The 15,653-nt window shown below is 43.6% G+C and overlaps 1 protein-coding gene across 6 annotated transcripts in view; it reads right to left on the bottom strand.

The window, feature by feature from the left end:
- Slc5a1 (solute carrier family 5 member 1) overlaps positions 1 to 15,653 on the bottom strand; it is a 168,566-nt gene that overhangs the window by 131,617 nt on the left and 21,296 nt on the right. For 2 of the 6 annotated variants that reach the window (XM_010603871.1, XM_010603868.1), the window contains exon 1: positions 15,564 to 15,647. The exons of 2 other annotated variants lie outside the window; for them this stretch is intronic. The gene's annotated coding sequence lies outside the window, so the exon portion shown is untranslated. Of the gene's footprint in view, positions 1 to 12,696; positions 12,853 to 13,511; positions 14,911 to 15,563; positions 15,648 to 15,653 lie in introns of those variants that run through there. 2 more of the 6 variants (XM_010603870.2, XM_010603869.2) reach the window with 2 other exon arrangements.

Below are 15,653 nucleotides of genomic sequence, written 5' to 3'. Positions count from 1 at the left end.
ACAAAAAAAAAAAAAAAAAAAAGGTATCTTTTATAATTTGTCCTACAAAACAAGACATTTCCTATATAGGAAAAGTTAGCCAACTCCTGCCCTAGTGAACAATGAAGAGTGACAATGAGAGGATATTAGAACAGATTGGCACAAACAGAGCCTACTTCAAGGTATCTGTAGTGGACTGGCTAATGGTCAACTTGTAGCACCCAGATGAACTGAATCAGCATCATCTGGGCGTGGAGGATCCACCTGAAGATTGTTACCAAAGGACATAAAAAGCGAAGTGGAAGGAAAGCCCTTGGCCTGTTGATTTTCTTTTCTTTTCTTAGGCAGGCCACCGAACTGCTGAGCTAAATCCCCGGCAGCCTATTGATTTTCTAGGAGAAGCTTGTTGCAGATGGTTTTCCTGATGTGAACTAGGCTGTTCTCGTTGGAGGAGCTCGGGGCCTTGCTGTCGCTGGGAATGGCTGCTGTTTTCATCAGTGGAGCTCTGATCCTCACCGTGAGCATCACTTCCTGGCTCCAATGTGGATCCCTCAGTTTGGTGGCACAGATCCTTCATCTCACCAGTGGAGATTTTCTGGCTTCCACCACTGGCGTTCGGGCCTTCCAGGTGCAGATCCCCAATACGGACAAGCATGAGACATTGCGAGGGCTCTAGGCCACTGTCTTGGACTCTAAGTCTTTAGCTGGACTTGTGTGGGACACTGCTGGGATCCAGGCCCTCAGCTGGTAGAATCCGTGATGTAGCTGCTGCAGAGCTGGGAGTTCTCCCAGTCTTTGGTGTCAATGATAAATGGTAAAATGGAATGGTACAACCTTAGCGTTGTGAGTACCCTTAGTGTTTTTACATGTAGAATACATGCGGATGATATAAATGCATGTACACACGTGTATTCACACATGAAATTACATATACATACATGTATGTATATATAGACACACAGAGAATGAGCTGAAGAGACAAATACCTAGGTATTGATAGCCACCTAAGGGAGAAGGGAGAAGGGACTGCAGGGGTGCAGTATTTCTTCTGTTCATATTGCTCTTTGTATTTCATTCTGTAATGAGGTGATACTGCCTTTTTTTCTCCTGATGCCTCAAATCAAACCCAGAGCCTTGCACATCCCAAGCAAGCACTCTATCACAAAGTTATACTCCTAGCCCCAAACTGCTTTTTTTTCCCAAAAAATTTTTTTGGCACATGCCTGTAATTCTAGAACCCAGGAGACTCAGGCAGGAGGATTGTGAGTTTGAGGCCAGCATTAGCTGCACAGTTCAAGACTGGCCTAGCAAGATTCTATCTCAGGGGGAAAAAAGAAAGACAGAAAAAGAAAAATTATCTGCCTAATTCTAAAACTAAGCTCTAAATCCCCAGACCAGATTATGAGGGTTGGACCTTCCCAGCCTCCTTCATTTTTTGTTGCACTAAATACCTCCTTTTTGTTTGTTGGTTGGTTGGTTGGGTTTTTGGTTGCTTGCTTGCTTGGTTTGTTGGTTTGTTTGTTTTGAGACAGGATGTAGTTCAGGCTGACCCTGAACTCACTATGTAGCCCAGGCTGGCCTCGAACTCACAGCGAGCCTCCTGACTCAACCTCCCGAGAGCTGGGATTATAGGGCGCCACCACACCTCAGCCTCCCAAGTGCTGGCATTACAGGCGTGCACCTCCATGCCCAGCTAACACCTCCTTTTTGTATACTGAATACTTCATGCTTCTTTCCCTATCAAAACTCTCACAGAAGGATCTGTTCAACCCATTTATACTGTTATCATCAACTGATTTACAGTTCACTAGGGATATTCCTCCTTCCGGGGCAGAACAGCTTTTGGGAAAAGATCAAAGCCTACAGCTCTGGGTATGAAACCCTTCAGGTGGAGCAGTAGCTATCAGTTGGACAGTCAGGAACACAGAGGGCCTTCTGGTCATTCCTGAAATCCCTGGGCCCAGGAATGCCTACCTCAGAGATTTGCAAAAACCTAGCCAGGGGCAAGCCTAGGCCCTGCACTCAGAAACAGTTAACAAATATGCACAGCTACACCTCCCAGGCAGGACCAAACTTTCAACCTTACCCAACACTAGGTAAAAGCCTTCAAAACCTGGGCCACTTTTCAGACTCACGTGATAATATAGGAAATGTCCCAGACTCTGTCTCCAGAAACCTGAGTTCAAATCTTTGCTTTGCCACCTAACTCCCTGTGAAACCTTCAGCTCTCTGTCCTCTCCTAGCCAGTTTTGCCTCTAGAAAAGGGACAAGCTTAGGCAGGATGACCTTCCTGGTACTCCCTTTGCTCTACTCTTGGTTGCTCTGTATCCCCAACTTGTGTTATGTATGCCTGGGAAGGGATCCAAATAATTCCTAAAGGAGTCAAATAGATTAATCATTGGGCTGGGTCTGTTCCAGGAAGGACTCAAAAAATTAACCTAGTTACTTGCTTTCTCTTTTAATATTTACCATGCGTAACTCTAGTAAGGCACTATTTCTCTCCTGCCTCTATGGTACAGGTGCCATCCTCTTACCTTCCACAGAGAGTACTCCATTCCTCCCCAGCTTCTTCATCCCCTATTAAACTCTTCCAATCCTCACTTTGTCCATGAAACCTTTCTAACTCCTCAGGGCCCATGATCACAGCCTCCTCTGATCACCTCATTCCATTATATTACAGCATAAAGCTGACTGTCTGTTATAGCAACTGACTCCTGTGGGTTTCATCTTGCTTACTACTTCCCTTAAGGGTAGAAACCATGTTTAACCCTTTGTCCTATAACCTGTGCCTGACACAGCTTCGCTGTTGAGACTATCAGAACATCTAAAATGCTACGCTGAAAAAATAATCCCTGGCAACCAGGAAATATTCTTAATTATTTAAAGCACTCTCAGCTCTCTAAGCTCCTTGGAACACTCCCAGAAACCCTGTGGAAAAAGGCTAACCACTTAACAAATGAGAAATGAGAATCCAGAGCCCTTGGAGGTGAAATGATTTGCTTAAGACCATATCAAGTTGGTGGTAGAACCAGAAATACCTACCAGAGCACTTCATTGGAGCATGCAGCACACAATGAAATTACAGCCTTACCCTCCTTTTAAGAAGAGTCAGCTTGGGGCTGCCCCATACCAATATGGGAACACACACACTTCCTAATTCTCTTTACATTGGTCATGGCCTGCATGAGGCTTAACCCTTTTAGATCTAAAGCTGTTTTCCTCCTCCATTACTGTCATTCTCTAAGGGAAAACAGTCCCAGGCAATTCCCAACAAGCCACAGTGCATTTTCTCAAAGATTTTTGTGAGGAGCTAGGAAATGCTGGACTGGGTCTAACCTGCTCTCATGAGCTCCCGTCAGACGTTCCCTCTACCCACTCTGCAACAACTTGCTTATCAGGGGGAAGAGAGGACTGAAAGTTCTGGAATATTATTTTGCTAGGTGGTTTACAATACCATAGGCTGGGTGGTTTAAACAACAAACATTTATTTTCTCACAGTTCTAGAGGCTAGAAATCCAAGAGCAAGATGTTAGCAGGTTTAGTTTCTCCCTCAGTGTCTCTCCTTGGCTTGCAAGTAGCCACCTCCTCGTTTGTCTTCTTGTGCCCCTTTCTATGTATAGATGCATTCCTAGTGTCTGTGCACCCAAATTCCCACTTCTATTGAGTACATCAGTATATCAGATTATGGCTAATCCATATACTCTCATGTAACCTTAATTATCTCTTTAAAGGCTCTATCTCTAAATACACCTACATTATAAGGTACTGAGGATTAGGACTTCAACATATGAATTTTAGGAGAGGGCACAATCAGCCCATAACAGAGTGTGTACACACATCCTAGCACACAAATAAAAGGCAGTTTTCCAGTCAAAATATAATATTTGAGGGCCGGGGATTTAGCTCAGTGGTTCTGGCGCCTGCTTTGCAAGCACAAGGACCTGAGTTCGATCCCCAGTACCAAAAAAAAAAAAAATCATATTTGTGCGAGGCCGAGTTCAATCCCCTGTACCAGAAAAAAATATATATCATATTTTCCCTGTTCCACACCCATGAATCCATATTCACTTCATAGTAACCACCTATGCCATTTATCAGGATCACTCAGGAATCTGTAAATTTACGTACTTATATATACACATGACCATTAGGTACAGCTGTATATGGACAGAATGCATTTACGCTGTTGTGTGGTGTAAATGTATGTGTGTTATATAAACATGTATGTGTATCTGCAAGTACTTTCCTCCAAGTGTGCATTTATGTGGACACCTATGTGGATGGGCATAAATATTTCTTTATTCACCATTCATTAGTTCAACAAAGAGATATTGATGTTACAAGCACTGTAAAAGATTCTAAGGATGAATAAGCCATAGTGTCTGGGATGGAAGTGAAGCAAAGCACATGAATAATGGACATGTTTTTCAGCACCATGCAGATGTCTATGAACTCTCTGTATATATATGTGTGTACCTCAGTGCCCATATCAAGCTAGGAGAGGTCCTAATTGTAGAAGTGAGAACATATCCTCGGTTTATGCTTTTTATAAAAAAAATGCTATGTTCTTTCCCCAAGCCCTGATGATCAGATTATAACAGTGTTCATAGATTAAAAGTGTAATCCTAGCCTGAGCAACTCAGTGAGATCCTGCTTCAAAATAAAAAATAAGTAAATCAAGGGCGAGTGATGTAACTCAGTGTAAAGGCCCTGGGTTCAATCCTCACTAACACAAAAAGAGCAACAGTCTCCAGAGAAGTCTCAGGCAGCAGAGATTTCCATAGTTCTTCTCTTAGGGTGGAAGTCCGAAGTGCTGAGGCCCTCATCATCATCACCACTCCACCCTCCCACCCATGGGATGTAAGGCAGCATTTCCTTATAACAGAGCACCGAGAGTCCAGGTCCCTGGGAGCCATTTGAGCTTCATGTGGTTTTATAGTTTCCCAGTTAATATTTGGCCTTGGGTTATTTCTGCTCTCAGAGGTAAGCCAGAAAAGGCAGGAGGAAGATGGGGGCAAAGGAGATGTCAGGTCACTGCAGGAGGCACCTGCCCTGGCAGCCACCTCTGGCACTGCAATATCTGCAACATTCCAGGTCCTACCAAGGAGGCAGCCATCCAAACAGGGAGAGAACAAGGGCTTCTGGGAACATGGGTAGAAGAGGCAATCCTTTGGAAATGTTCCCCAGGAGCTCAGCATCCCCTATGTACCTCCTAAGGGGCTCAGGAAGCCCTTCTATCAACAACCAACCAGCCTGTGCTTGATCATCCCCCCCAGGATAGAGAGTAGCTCTCTATCCAAGATACCCGGCACTTACCTATAATTCCAGCTACTAAGGAAACTGAGGCAGGAGGATCACAAGTTTGAGGCCAATCTGGGCAATTTAGAGAGACACTGTCTCAAAATCGAAAACAGAAATGGCTGGGGATATAGCTCAGTGGTAGTGTCCTGGTTCAATGCCCAGTACAAAAAAACAAACAGGAAGGTGGGATGGGTAGGGGAAGGGTAATAAGGGAAAAGAAAAAAATGTGAGATAATGAAGATGAAAATTAGTGTCCTGGTTCAATGCCCAGTACAAAAAAACAAACAGGAAGGTGGGATGGGTAGGGGAAGGGTAATAAGGGAAAAGAAAAAAATGTGAGATAATGAAAAGATGAAAATAAAGTGTTTGTAGATGGGGAGGGGAGGAGGGGGTGAAGGGAGGGCAGGGGTAAGGGGAAAAAATGAGAATCAAGACTTGTCATGTAGAGGTACAAGATCCCAACAATGAATGTAACTGTACTGTATCCCTAAAATGTACCAATAAACTCAATTAAAGCTGAAAAAAAATAAATAAAACAAATTCCCCTATACCTCCTTTACACTAGGCCCATTCATTGATCCTAGTTTCCCTCTAATAAAAAAAACAGTGTTGTCACTGGGTATAGTGACACCTGCCTGTAATCCCAGCACTCTGGGAGACCTAGAGAGAAAAATCACAATTTAAAGCCCAGTGTTGAAATGAGAGCCTGTCTCAAATTTGTAAAATAAATAAATAAATAAAGGCCCTGAGTTCAAGTCCTAGTACAGAGAAAAAGAAAGAAAGAGGGAGGGAGGGAGGAGGGGAAGGAAAAGAAAGAAGGAAGGAGAGAGAAAGAAAGAGAGAGAGAGAGAGAGAGAGAGAGAGAGAGAGGAAAAAAATCCCTAGGAATAGCTATCCTTTGATTAATGCACTAGGAAGTCCCTATTTTAAATGGTAATATATAACTTATGAAAAATTCATTATTATTTGACAGTTTGAGTCTTTTTCCTTTCTATTTGGTCTTCAAACTCTCTAAGAGTAGATACAGATATACATATAATGTTACACTTTATTTATGTATACTAGGTATATTTTATATGTAAGTATAATATATATTTGTGCTATATGTACTGTATATACCACTAGCTAATTTACATTTACTGTACCAGACACCATGCTCAGAATTCTTACATACATTCTCAATCTTCACAACACCCTAGAGCACTGTCATTTCTATTTTATAGAGAATTAAATACTTTGAGTGAGACCTCCCAGCTAATGAATAGATTTCAAACAGACATCATTCTGATTTTAGACTTGTCCTCTTAAACACTACACTTATAATCTTTCCTATGCCTTGCACATATTAATCCTAAATAAATGCTGATTGAATCATTTATTGAATTATAAACTTAACCACTCCCAATAATACAAAGCACTTAGCACATCAATTGGCTGCATCTGGAGTGGGTAGGACATAAGACAAGTGAGTTTCATGGAAGGAAAAGAGACAATCTAGACCCTGAGCCATATCATTCGAAGAGAGGGTCTCTCGACTTGAGGGCATTACTGCTGTAGTTGGGCAAGGAGATAACTGAAAGGAATGTGGCTGACTTCTGAGGTCTCTCTCAGTCACTGGTGATCTAGGCCAGAGATTTAGCTCAGTGGTGCTGCTGCCTGCCTCGCAAGTGCAAGGTCCTGAGTTCGATCTCCGGTACCAAAAAAAAAAAAAAGCCACTGGTGATAAAAATCCCTTCTTAACCTAGAACACCTTTCTCCTCCATGTCAGCCTGTCTCCCATTAAGATCTTCTCAAATGTCACTTCGTCCCTGCAGTTTGAGCTACCTATTCTTTCTATCAAGAATTATTCCTCCTTTGTGGGACCAAGAGATGAAGAGGAGAGAGCAGAAACAAGTGGGGAAGGTGAAAAAAGAACTAAGATGTGTTATGTACATATACCAACTGCCCATGGTGAATGTAATTATATACTGCAAGCAATAAAATTTTTTTAAATGATTCTTCCTTCAACTGGGCTCCCATTGCCTTTTACACACACCTCAAGCATAGCACATTACATCAGATTGCATTTGTTTAATTCTGTCTCCCGAGCCTACAAGAACCCCAAATGCTGAGCTTTTTAGTTTTTGGTGCTACCACAGTGCCTTACAGCATCAGCATTAGTAAATGCACATTGTGAGTCAGTGGGTGAATAGGAAATAGAAGAAAGCAAGAGCCATCTTCCAGAAAAGAGAAACTCTTGAGCTCAAACCAGATCACAGACTGGTGTCTCTATCCAAGATACCCTCTTAATTCTGAGTTTCACACTTCTGATACCAAGGGTTGGCACGACAAATGTCGCCTTCTCTACAACCAGGATCCTCCAAAGACTTCCCTGACATTCCTGCAGAGAACTGCAGCCTGAATCATCTGCCACCTTAACACCGCTCACCTCAGCCAATCTTGTGCCCTTCTCTCTGGCTGTGCCAGAACAGGAGGGGCCTGTATGCTGCAAAGTTTGCCAACAACATCAATCCAAAACCAAAAGTGAGTCTAGGAAACCCTGGAGGCCAAGGGATTTAAGATAACCAGGAATTCGTAGATAGAGAGATAAAGGTTTGGCCAAAATAGAAAGAGGCTACAGTGGGAAAGCTCCAGGTGAACTAACAATGAGGAATCTGTCAGGGCAAGGGAAAAGAGCTTCCAAAGACACAACTGTTAACCCTTGGTAACTGTATGACCAGTGGAAAATGTCCAAAACCTAAGGCAAGGCCAGAGTGAGGCCAAGAAGAGAAAGGATCATGGGGGACACATGAGGCACAAAGGACACTTAACATATTTAACATCTAAATTTATCTATTTCCTAAAATCCTTAGGGGACTCCCACTGAGCAAAGTTGACTTATGGGACTTGTGGGAATATTCACCAGGCTTAGAGCAAAAGAATCTCGGAGATTTTCTTGTTCCAAAACCATCTCAGCAGCTGTTGCTCTTGGTTGGGGATCATCATCCTGCACCTAAGGCAGGAAGACAGTGATCACAAATAAGATGAAAAAGTCACTGGAGTTGATCACTCTGGGATCCAACTCGTGATAAAAAGCGAAAGGTACGAGCAGTCTCTGAAGATGATCAGACAAGGCAAAAAGAAATTGGCCATCTTCACCATCAAACCGCCTGGTTTTAAGAAAAACCGAAATAAAGTACTTCAGTACTACTCTATGTTGACCAAAACTACAGTGGCTATAATACTGAATTGAACACAGAAAATAAAAAAACAGTATGCTGACTGGCTATTACTGATGCAGGCGATTCTGATATCCTCAGAAGCATGCCAGAGAGGAGGGTGAAAAGTAAACCATAAAAGAATTTTCTTTAAATAAAACTTGCCAGCCAAGTGTAGTGGTGCACAGCTGTAATCCCAGCACTCTGTAAAGCTGAGGCAAGAGATTCACAAGTTGAAGCACAGCCTGGACAATTTACCAACTTAGGGAGATCCTATCTGAAAAGATTTTTAAAAGGTGGGGATGTGTAAAAGCCCCTGGGTTCAATCCCCAAAAATAAATAAACAAACTTGCCAGAGCTTGTGAGAATAACAAGAAGTCTCAGATTACACCACATATACATCAATGAAATTCCTCTGGATGACATAGTTCTGTCCAACCTGGTCTCCAAGTGCAGCTTGATTCTGTGCAAGAAAAGAGGAAAACAGCCGGGAATGGTGGTGTATGCCTATAATCCCAGCATTCGGAAGGTTGAGGCAGGAGGATCTCCGTGAGTTCAAATGCATTAGTCATTAGAAAAATTAAAGTCAAAACCACTCCTGAATTGTATCCCCAGCACAACCAAAAATAAATAAGGAAATAAATACCATAATAAGATAACACTTCAAACCATTAAGATGGCTATAATCAAAAGAAAAAGCAATTACTATTAACAAAGATGTGAAAAAATTAGCATCCTCATACACTGTTGATGGCAATATAAAATAGTGGTCCTCAAAAAGTTAAGTAGAATTATCATATGACCCAGCACTTCTAGTGCTATGTAAGTATATACTCAAAAGAATTACAAACAGGTGCTCAAACAAAACCTTGCAAATTAATGGTCATAGCAGCACTATTCACAGTCACCAAAAGGTGGAAACAATCCAAACATCCACCAACTAAGGAATGAATAAAACAAAACGTGGTCTAGCCACACAATGAACTATTACTCAACCGTGAAAAGAAATGGAGTACTGATACCCACTACAAGATGAATTAACCTTGAAAAACAACTTAGTAAGAGAATCTAGACACAGGCCAGGCATGAGGCACACGTGTAATCCCAGCACCCAGGAGGATATTAGGGTCATTTAAGTCAGTCTTTGTGTTCACTGCCTTCTCCACCAAGGTGAACACCAGGCCTCTGCCTAACAAAGTCAGAAAGTCATAGCCAGGGACCTTTACCAGTCTGCCAGCTGCACTGAGGTAGAGCACTCTACTGCATCCATCCTCTCCACCTCAGCAACTCTCTCTGCCTAGTGAAGCCACAGCTGCCCCTGAAAGCCCTCAGAGGTGTCAGAGCAGGAAAGCAGGGCAGAGGTACAGCTCCTTAGTGCTGACTTTCCCTTGATCTCATTAAGTGGTTCCTTCATGAGTTTGTCAAGTCAATAATTCACCAGCCTGCCAACATGCTGCTAGGGCAGAAAGCCCCTTACTGCTCTCCAGTTAAAGAGACCCAGACTGGTAGGGAGAGCCTCTCTGCTTCCTCATAAATATCAAACGCTTACTGATGCTTACTAATGGCCAACACAGAACACGGTGTTACACAACTGTCACACTGAATTCTCACAATAACCCTATGAGAGAGAGAGAGCAGGGCTACAGTGGGACTTTTGTGGGTCCTATGTATTATTGCCTTCCTCCCAAAAAAATACTCAAAAATCTACTTTATGACTACATTGGTATAAAAGCATTGTCTTAATAGTGTATGTTAAATTTTTTCTCATTTTTTTCCTTCCTATTTGAAAAGCAACCAGTACAGTTTCACAGGCCCCTACAAGTATCACAGGATCGAGCCGGGCATGGTGGCGAACGCCTGTAATCCCAGAACTCAAGAGGCTGAGGCAGGAGGACTGCTGTGAATTCGAGACCAGCCTGGGCTACATAGTGAGTTCCAGGTCAGTCTCAACAACATAGTGAGACCCTGTCTCAAAAAAAAAAAAAAAGAAAAAAGTATCACAGGATCTACACATTGTGATTCCTGCGCTGGATGAGTAAACTGGCCCTGGATATATCATCATCATCTCACAGATGAGAAAATTGATGATGTTAGATGAATGTGTAAAGACAACCCAATGGAGAAAGAATATTATCTCAACAAAGGGTAATGGGACAGCCAAATAGCCACATAGAAAAGAATGATTTTGGACCCCACCTCACATCATTTACAAAAATTAACTAAAAATGGACCAGGGTCTATGTGTAAGAGCGAAAACTGTTCTCTTAGAGAAAACATACATGTAAATCTTCATGACCATATGGTTTTTTCAGATATGACTCCTAAAATACAAGCAACTAAATTAGAAATAGGTAATGTAGACTTCATCAAAATTTTCTTAAGCCAAGCACAATGGTGCATGCCTCTACTTTTGGCTTTCAGGAAGCTGAAACAGAAGGATTAAGCATTCAAGGCCAACCTGAACTATTCAGCAAGACCTTATCTTAAAAAAAAAAAAAAAACTTTCAACTAGGACTGGGGGTATGGCTCAGTGGTAAAGTGTTTGCCTGATATGTGTGAGACCCTGAGTTCAATGCCCAGCACCACAAAAACTAATAAGTTAATTTAATTAAAATGTGTGCTTCAAAGGAAGCTATCAAGCAAGTAAAAAGTAGAGCTGGGGGGTTATAGCTCAGTGATAGGTCATGTGCCTGGCACATACAACATCTTTGCTCTCTGCTTTGATGTTACCTGGCACCTTCTCCAAGTTCAAACATACCCAGGTAAGGGTATTAATTATACTGCCTCTGAGCTCTTGTGCATCTCTCCCTGTATGAAAGTATTTGGGCATATATTCCTTGAGGACAGCACAGTAAACAACCCAAAGCAGCCAGCACAATGTTTGGCACACAACAGTGCTCAGAGAAGTCACACCACACAAACTGGAGAAAATTCTATTTCATTCCCAACCCCTTCACTGCTTTTTTTCCCTAATGGCAGTTTTCCTGCCAACTAGCAATACTACAGGCAGTTTAAACAAGGCATTTAGAATGTTAATGGATGAAAATGGATTATGGCCACATTTGTTTCATATAAATTAACCTCTGTGAGTTTTATTGCCTTGTTTGCCTTGGCTACCCAGCTGTTGGTTAGCATACCCTACTCAGCCCAAGGGGTGGAAATGTTCCCTTGACAAGATGATGTCAGCCATGGCTGATATGAAGAGGATGAGAAAACTCAGCAACTGAAAGAGTAGCAACTTCCTGAATTGTTCACAGTGTCACTTCATTGGGATCCCTCCTTCTTCCTCAATTCTAACCGTGCCAGGCAAAAAATTGGAATATCCAGCACAGCTGTTCTCTAACAAAATTCCTGGAAAAGGAGTCAGGTAGAGTCAGGCCAACAACCCCCTTTCTGCCCTTCTGGAGGACTGACTTCATTAGCAATATCCTTTGATTTCCTAACCACTACTGCCCCCTGGTGCCCTAAATGGCCACACCCTACCACTCCCTACCAGCTCTACTCTCCAGTTCAATAGAAATACAATGCAAGCCACAAATATAATTTTTAATTTTCTGGTAGGAACATTTTAACAGGTAGAAATAAGCAATTAAAATTAGTTTTAATAATTCATTTTATTTAACCCTATTTATCCGAAATGTTTGCATTTAAACATGTAATCAATATAAAAAATTAATAAGCTCCTCTAGTCTTTGCTTCATGCTAAATCTTTGAAAGCTGGTATACATTTTACACCTGCAGCACACCTCAGTTTATATAAGCCCTATATCAAATGTTCAACAAGCAGTCACAAGTGGCTAGTGGCTACTGTTCTTGTGCCCACAGGGCCTAACCGGTGCTGTCCCGTGGCCTGAGCCAAATATTTTCCCTAGACAAGTCCTCTTCCCCGAGTACCAGCTTCCTGCTTGTCATCTCCATTTGCCTGGGTAACCGAAATCTCAGTAAATTCCCCAAAACTGCATGGCTCATTTTCCTCTCCAAGACCCAAGCCAGGCATGGTCACCTACCTGCAATCCCAGTGCTCTGGTAGGCTCAGACAAAAGAACTACAAGTTCTAATCCCGCCTGGACAATTTAGTGACTTAGTGATATCCTGTCTTAAAATAAAAATAAAAAGGGGTGGTGGTGCTGGAAATATAGTTCACCCAAAGGATCTGGGTTCAACTCCTAGAAGTACCAAAAAAAAAAAAAAAGCCAAAAAACTCTTTCCCACAACCTACCCCAACTCTATCAATGGAGCCAAATCCATCCAGTTGCTGGAACTAAAATTTTAAAAGTTGTGCTTTTCCTTCACTCCTGCCCTGCATCCAAACTGTCATCAGGTCCTTTCAATTCAGTCCTCAGATACACAGGCTGAGTATCCATCATCTGAAACGCTTGAGTACAGAAGTATTTCAGATTTTAGAACATTTAAATACTCACGATGAGCTCTCTTTGAGGACGGAACCCACATCTAAATTGAAATTTATGTTTCATATACAACTTATTTACACAGCCTGAAGAAAATGACATACCATATTTTTAGTATGACTACATTTTTTTGTTGTTGTTGTTTCTTCAGACAGGGTCTCTCTATGTAGTTGAGACTGACCTGGAACTCACTATGTAGCCCAGGCTGGTCTCGAACTCACAGCGATCCTCCTACCTCAGCCTCCCATGTGCTGGGATTACAGGCGTGCGCCACCACGCCCGACCAGTATGACTACATTTTGCCTGTGATCCACTACATGAAATCAGGTATAGAATTTTCAATTTTTGTCATTTCAGCTCTCAAAATGTTTCAGGTTTCAAATTTACAGATTGGGGAGCTCAAATTGTACCTTCACTTGCCTCCATGCCCACTGCTATTGCTTCAGTCCAGGCCAACATCAGCTTGCCTGGACTACTGAATGATTTCTCACTGCTCCCACTCCTACCTTCCCACTCCCTCATCCACACCCACACAGAACAGTCAGAGGGATCAGCTAACTCCCTGGTCCTCATTTCCAGACCAGATTCCTGATGCCTTCTGATAAAATGCAAATCCCTCACCTACCTTTCCACAGCCTTCATTAGCTGCTCCGTGTGTTTCACTGTCCATCACTCGAGCCATTTGCCTCGAATTTACTAAACCGACTCCCACTTCCCACTCTCTATCTGGAACATTCTTCCTCCAGACCTTTGCACAGCTGGCTCCTTCTCAGGATTCAAGTCTCTGAGCACTCTTCCTTCACCAACCATTCTGCAATAGTCCTTTCATCCACAGTCATTTTCTGTGCCACAAGCTTGTTTTCACGCTCTTCACAGCATTCACCACTTCCGGGTTAGTGGATGTTTTCTGTCTCCTTCCAGTAGAGCAAAACTCCATGAGAAGAAAGGAATTCTCTTGTAGTGTCCTTCTGTGTTCTAGAACTAACTAGAACATCTAGCAGGCTCATAGAAACATAGGAATGAATGAGTAAATGAGTGAATATTAGTGCCCTGTCTGGATCACTCTTTCTACACCAGGGTTGGCTCCTTCTCCTTCGGGTCATAAATTATGTGTCACCCACTCAGAGAGCCTCTTCAGACTTGCCAGCTTTACTCAGTCTCAGCACCCATACCACAATCTTAATTTTGGCCAATTCGCTTACTTTCTTTATCTTCTCCCACTGCCCTTATCACCACTTCTAGATCCTGCTCTACATGAACAGGAGCAACAGACTGTAGCACAAAACCTGGCATTTGGTGGATATCCGATAAATACGTGCTGAACGAATAATCAACTCTTCTTGGTACCTCCCAGTCCTGCCCAGGTAAACGATCCCCTGGAGAGTATCCTACTAGGCCCCCGTAGGAAGCCTGACTTGTTTTAGTCTCTTCGGCAGGCTTTCAGGAGCTACGATCCCTGCCTCACTACACCACTGATGTAGCCTGGCCATGAAATGAGTTGGGTACCCAGCTTCAAAGAAAATAGAGAAACTGGGGTAAAAGGAGGACCACTGTCTCACAGGGTTTGCCTGATGCTCACTGATTCCCCTCCCTCTCTTCCCCTAGGGTTTTCAGAGCCCTCCTCCGGACAAGGGTCCCAAAAGCTCGCCCAGGTTGAGCTAAGAGAGGTTTCATCTACCATACTATTCTCCCTTGTGTCTACTCCCACCTCCTACTGGCCTGGGCAGACGATGAGGCACTTCAACTCTCCCACCAAACAGATCAGAAAACAAGTACGTTCCCCCATCTCCCCACTGCTGTTGGACAGAGTTCCGCAGTATCTTTAGAGGGGATCCTCCCTCAGAAATCTTCTTGCCACTAGAGCCTTAGGGTGAGAGATCATGGAGTCCAAGCTCCTCGCAGGGACATGCAGCAAAGGCCAGACCCCCAGGCTCCTGTGGGAGGAGGGAAGAGCAGTCACCCCTAAAGCCCCACCTTCTCTTTATTTTATTCTCCCTCCTCCACATCAGGAAAACCATAAGAAGACTGGTTAGGACCTCCTCATACCTGAACTTTTGCCTCCATGACCTCCTTGTAAACCCCTGGTGTGGGGCAGGATAGGGGAGTAGGTGTCAGGTAAGAGACTGCCGTTTGAGACAGATACATAGCAACACTGGGGTCCAGGTCAGTTAAGTAACTTGTACAAGGACGCACAGGGAAACGGAAGCGATTCCAAGACCAGGCCCCGGAATCCCGTCTCCAACAGCTCAGGTTCGGGCCCCGTTGTGCCTAATCCTCCTACCACGATGCCCACTCCGACACATGAAAAGGGCACCGGATTAGTCCAAATCCACAGCCTCTCTCCCAGGTCAGACTCCTGACTACAGGGCAGAGGTGAACTCAAAAGCGACTCCAGCTCCGCCAGTGGGCTCATCATTTCTACGGCAGCTGTGCTCCAAGGGTCTTGTCAGCGGCATCCGTTCTTCCACACGGGCCAAGGGGAGGGGCTTCTACATATTCCTCCCCTGCATCGACCCCACGGACCCTCCTTATCCTCACTGGCTGCACGTCCAGCACAGCAGCACGCAGGGCCAAGGTCTCTGTGGCCAGCTCACCACCTAGCAAGGAAATCGACAACGGCCTGAGGAACTGCTGAAGAAAGCGCGCGACCAACAGGCTGACGGTCTCGCTGACTGACCTGCTGCCTGGCTGTCAGGATGACACACGATGGGCTGGGGGACGGCTAACCTCTCGGCCTTCCTCCCCGCCCGCGGCTCAGGCCGCACCC

Source organism: Fukomys damarensis, unplaced genomic scaffold (assembly GCF_012274545.1).
Source record: "Fukomys damarensis isolate Sample0158 unplaced genomic scaffold, DMR_v1.0_HiC HiC_scaffold_12, whole genome shotgun sequence".
NCBI lineage: Eukaryota > Metazoa > Chordata > Mammalia > Rodentia > Bathyergidae > Fukomys > Fukomys damarensis.
This window is presented reverse-complemented; position numbering and strand designations above follow the sequence as displayed.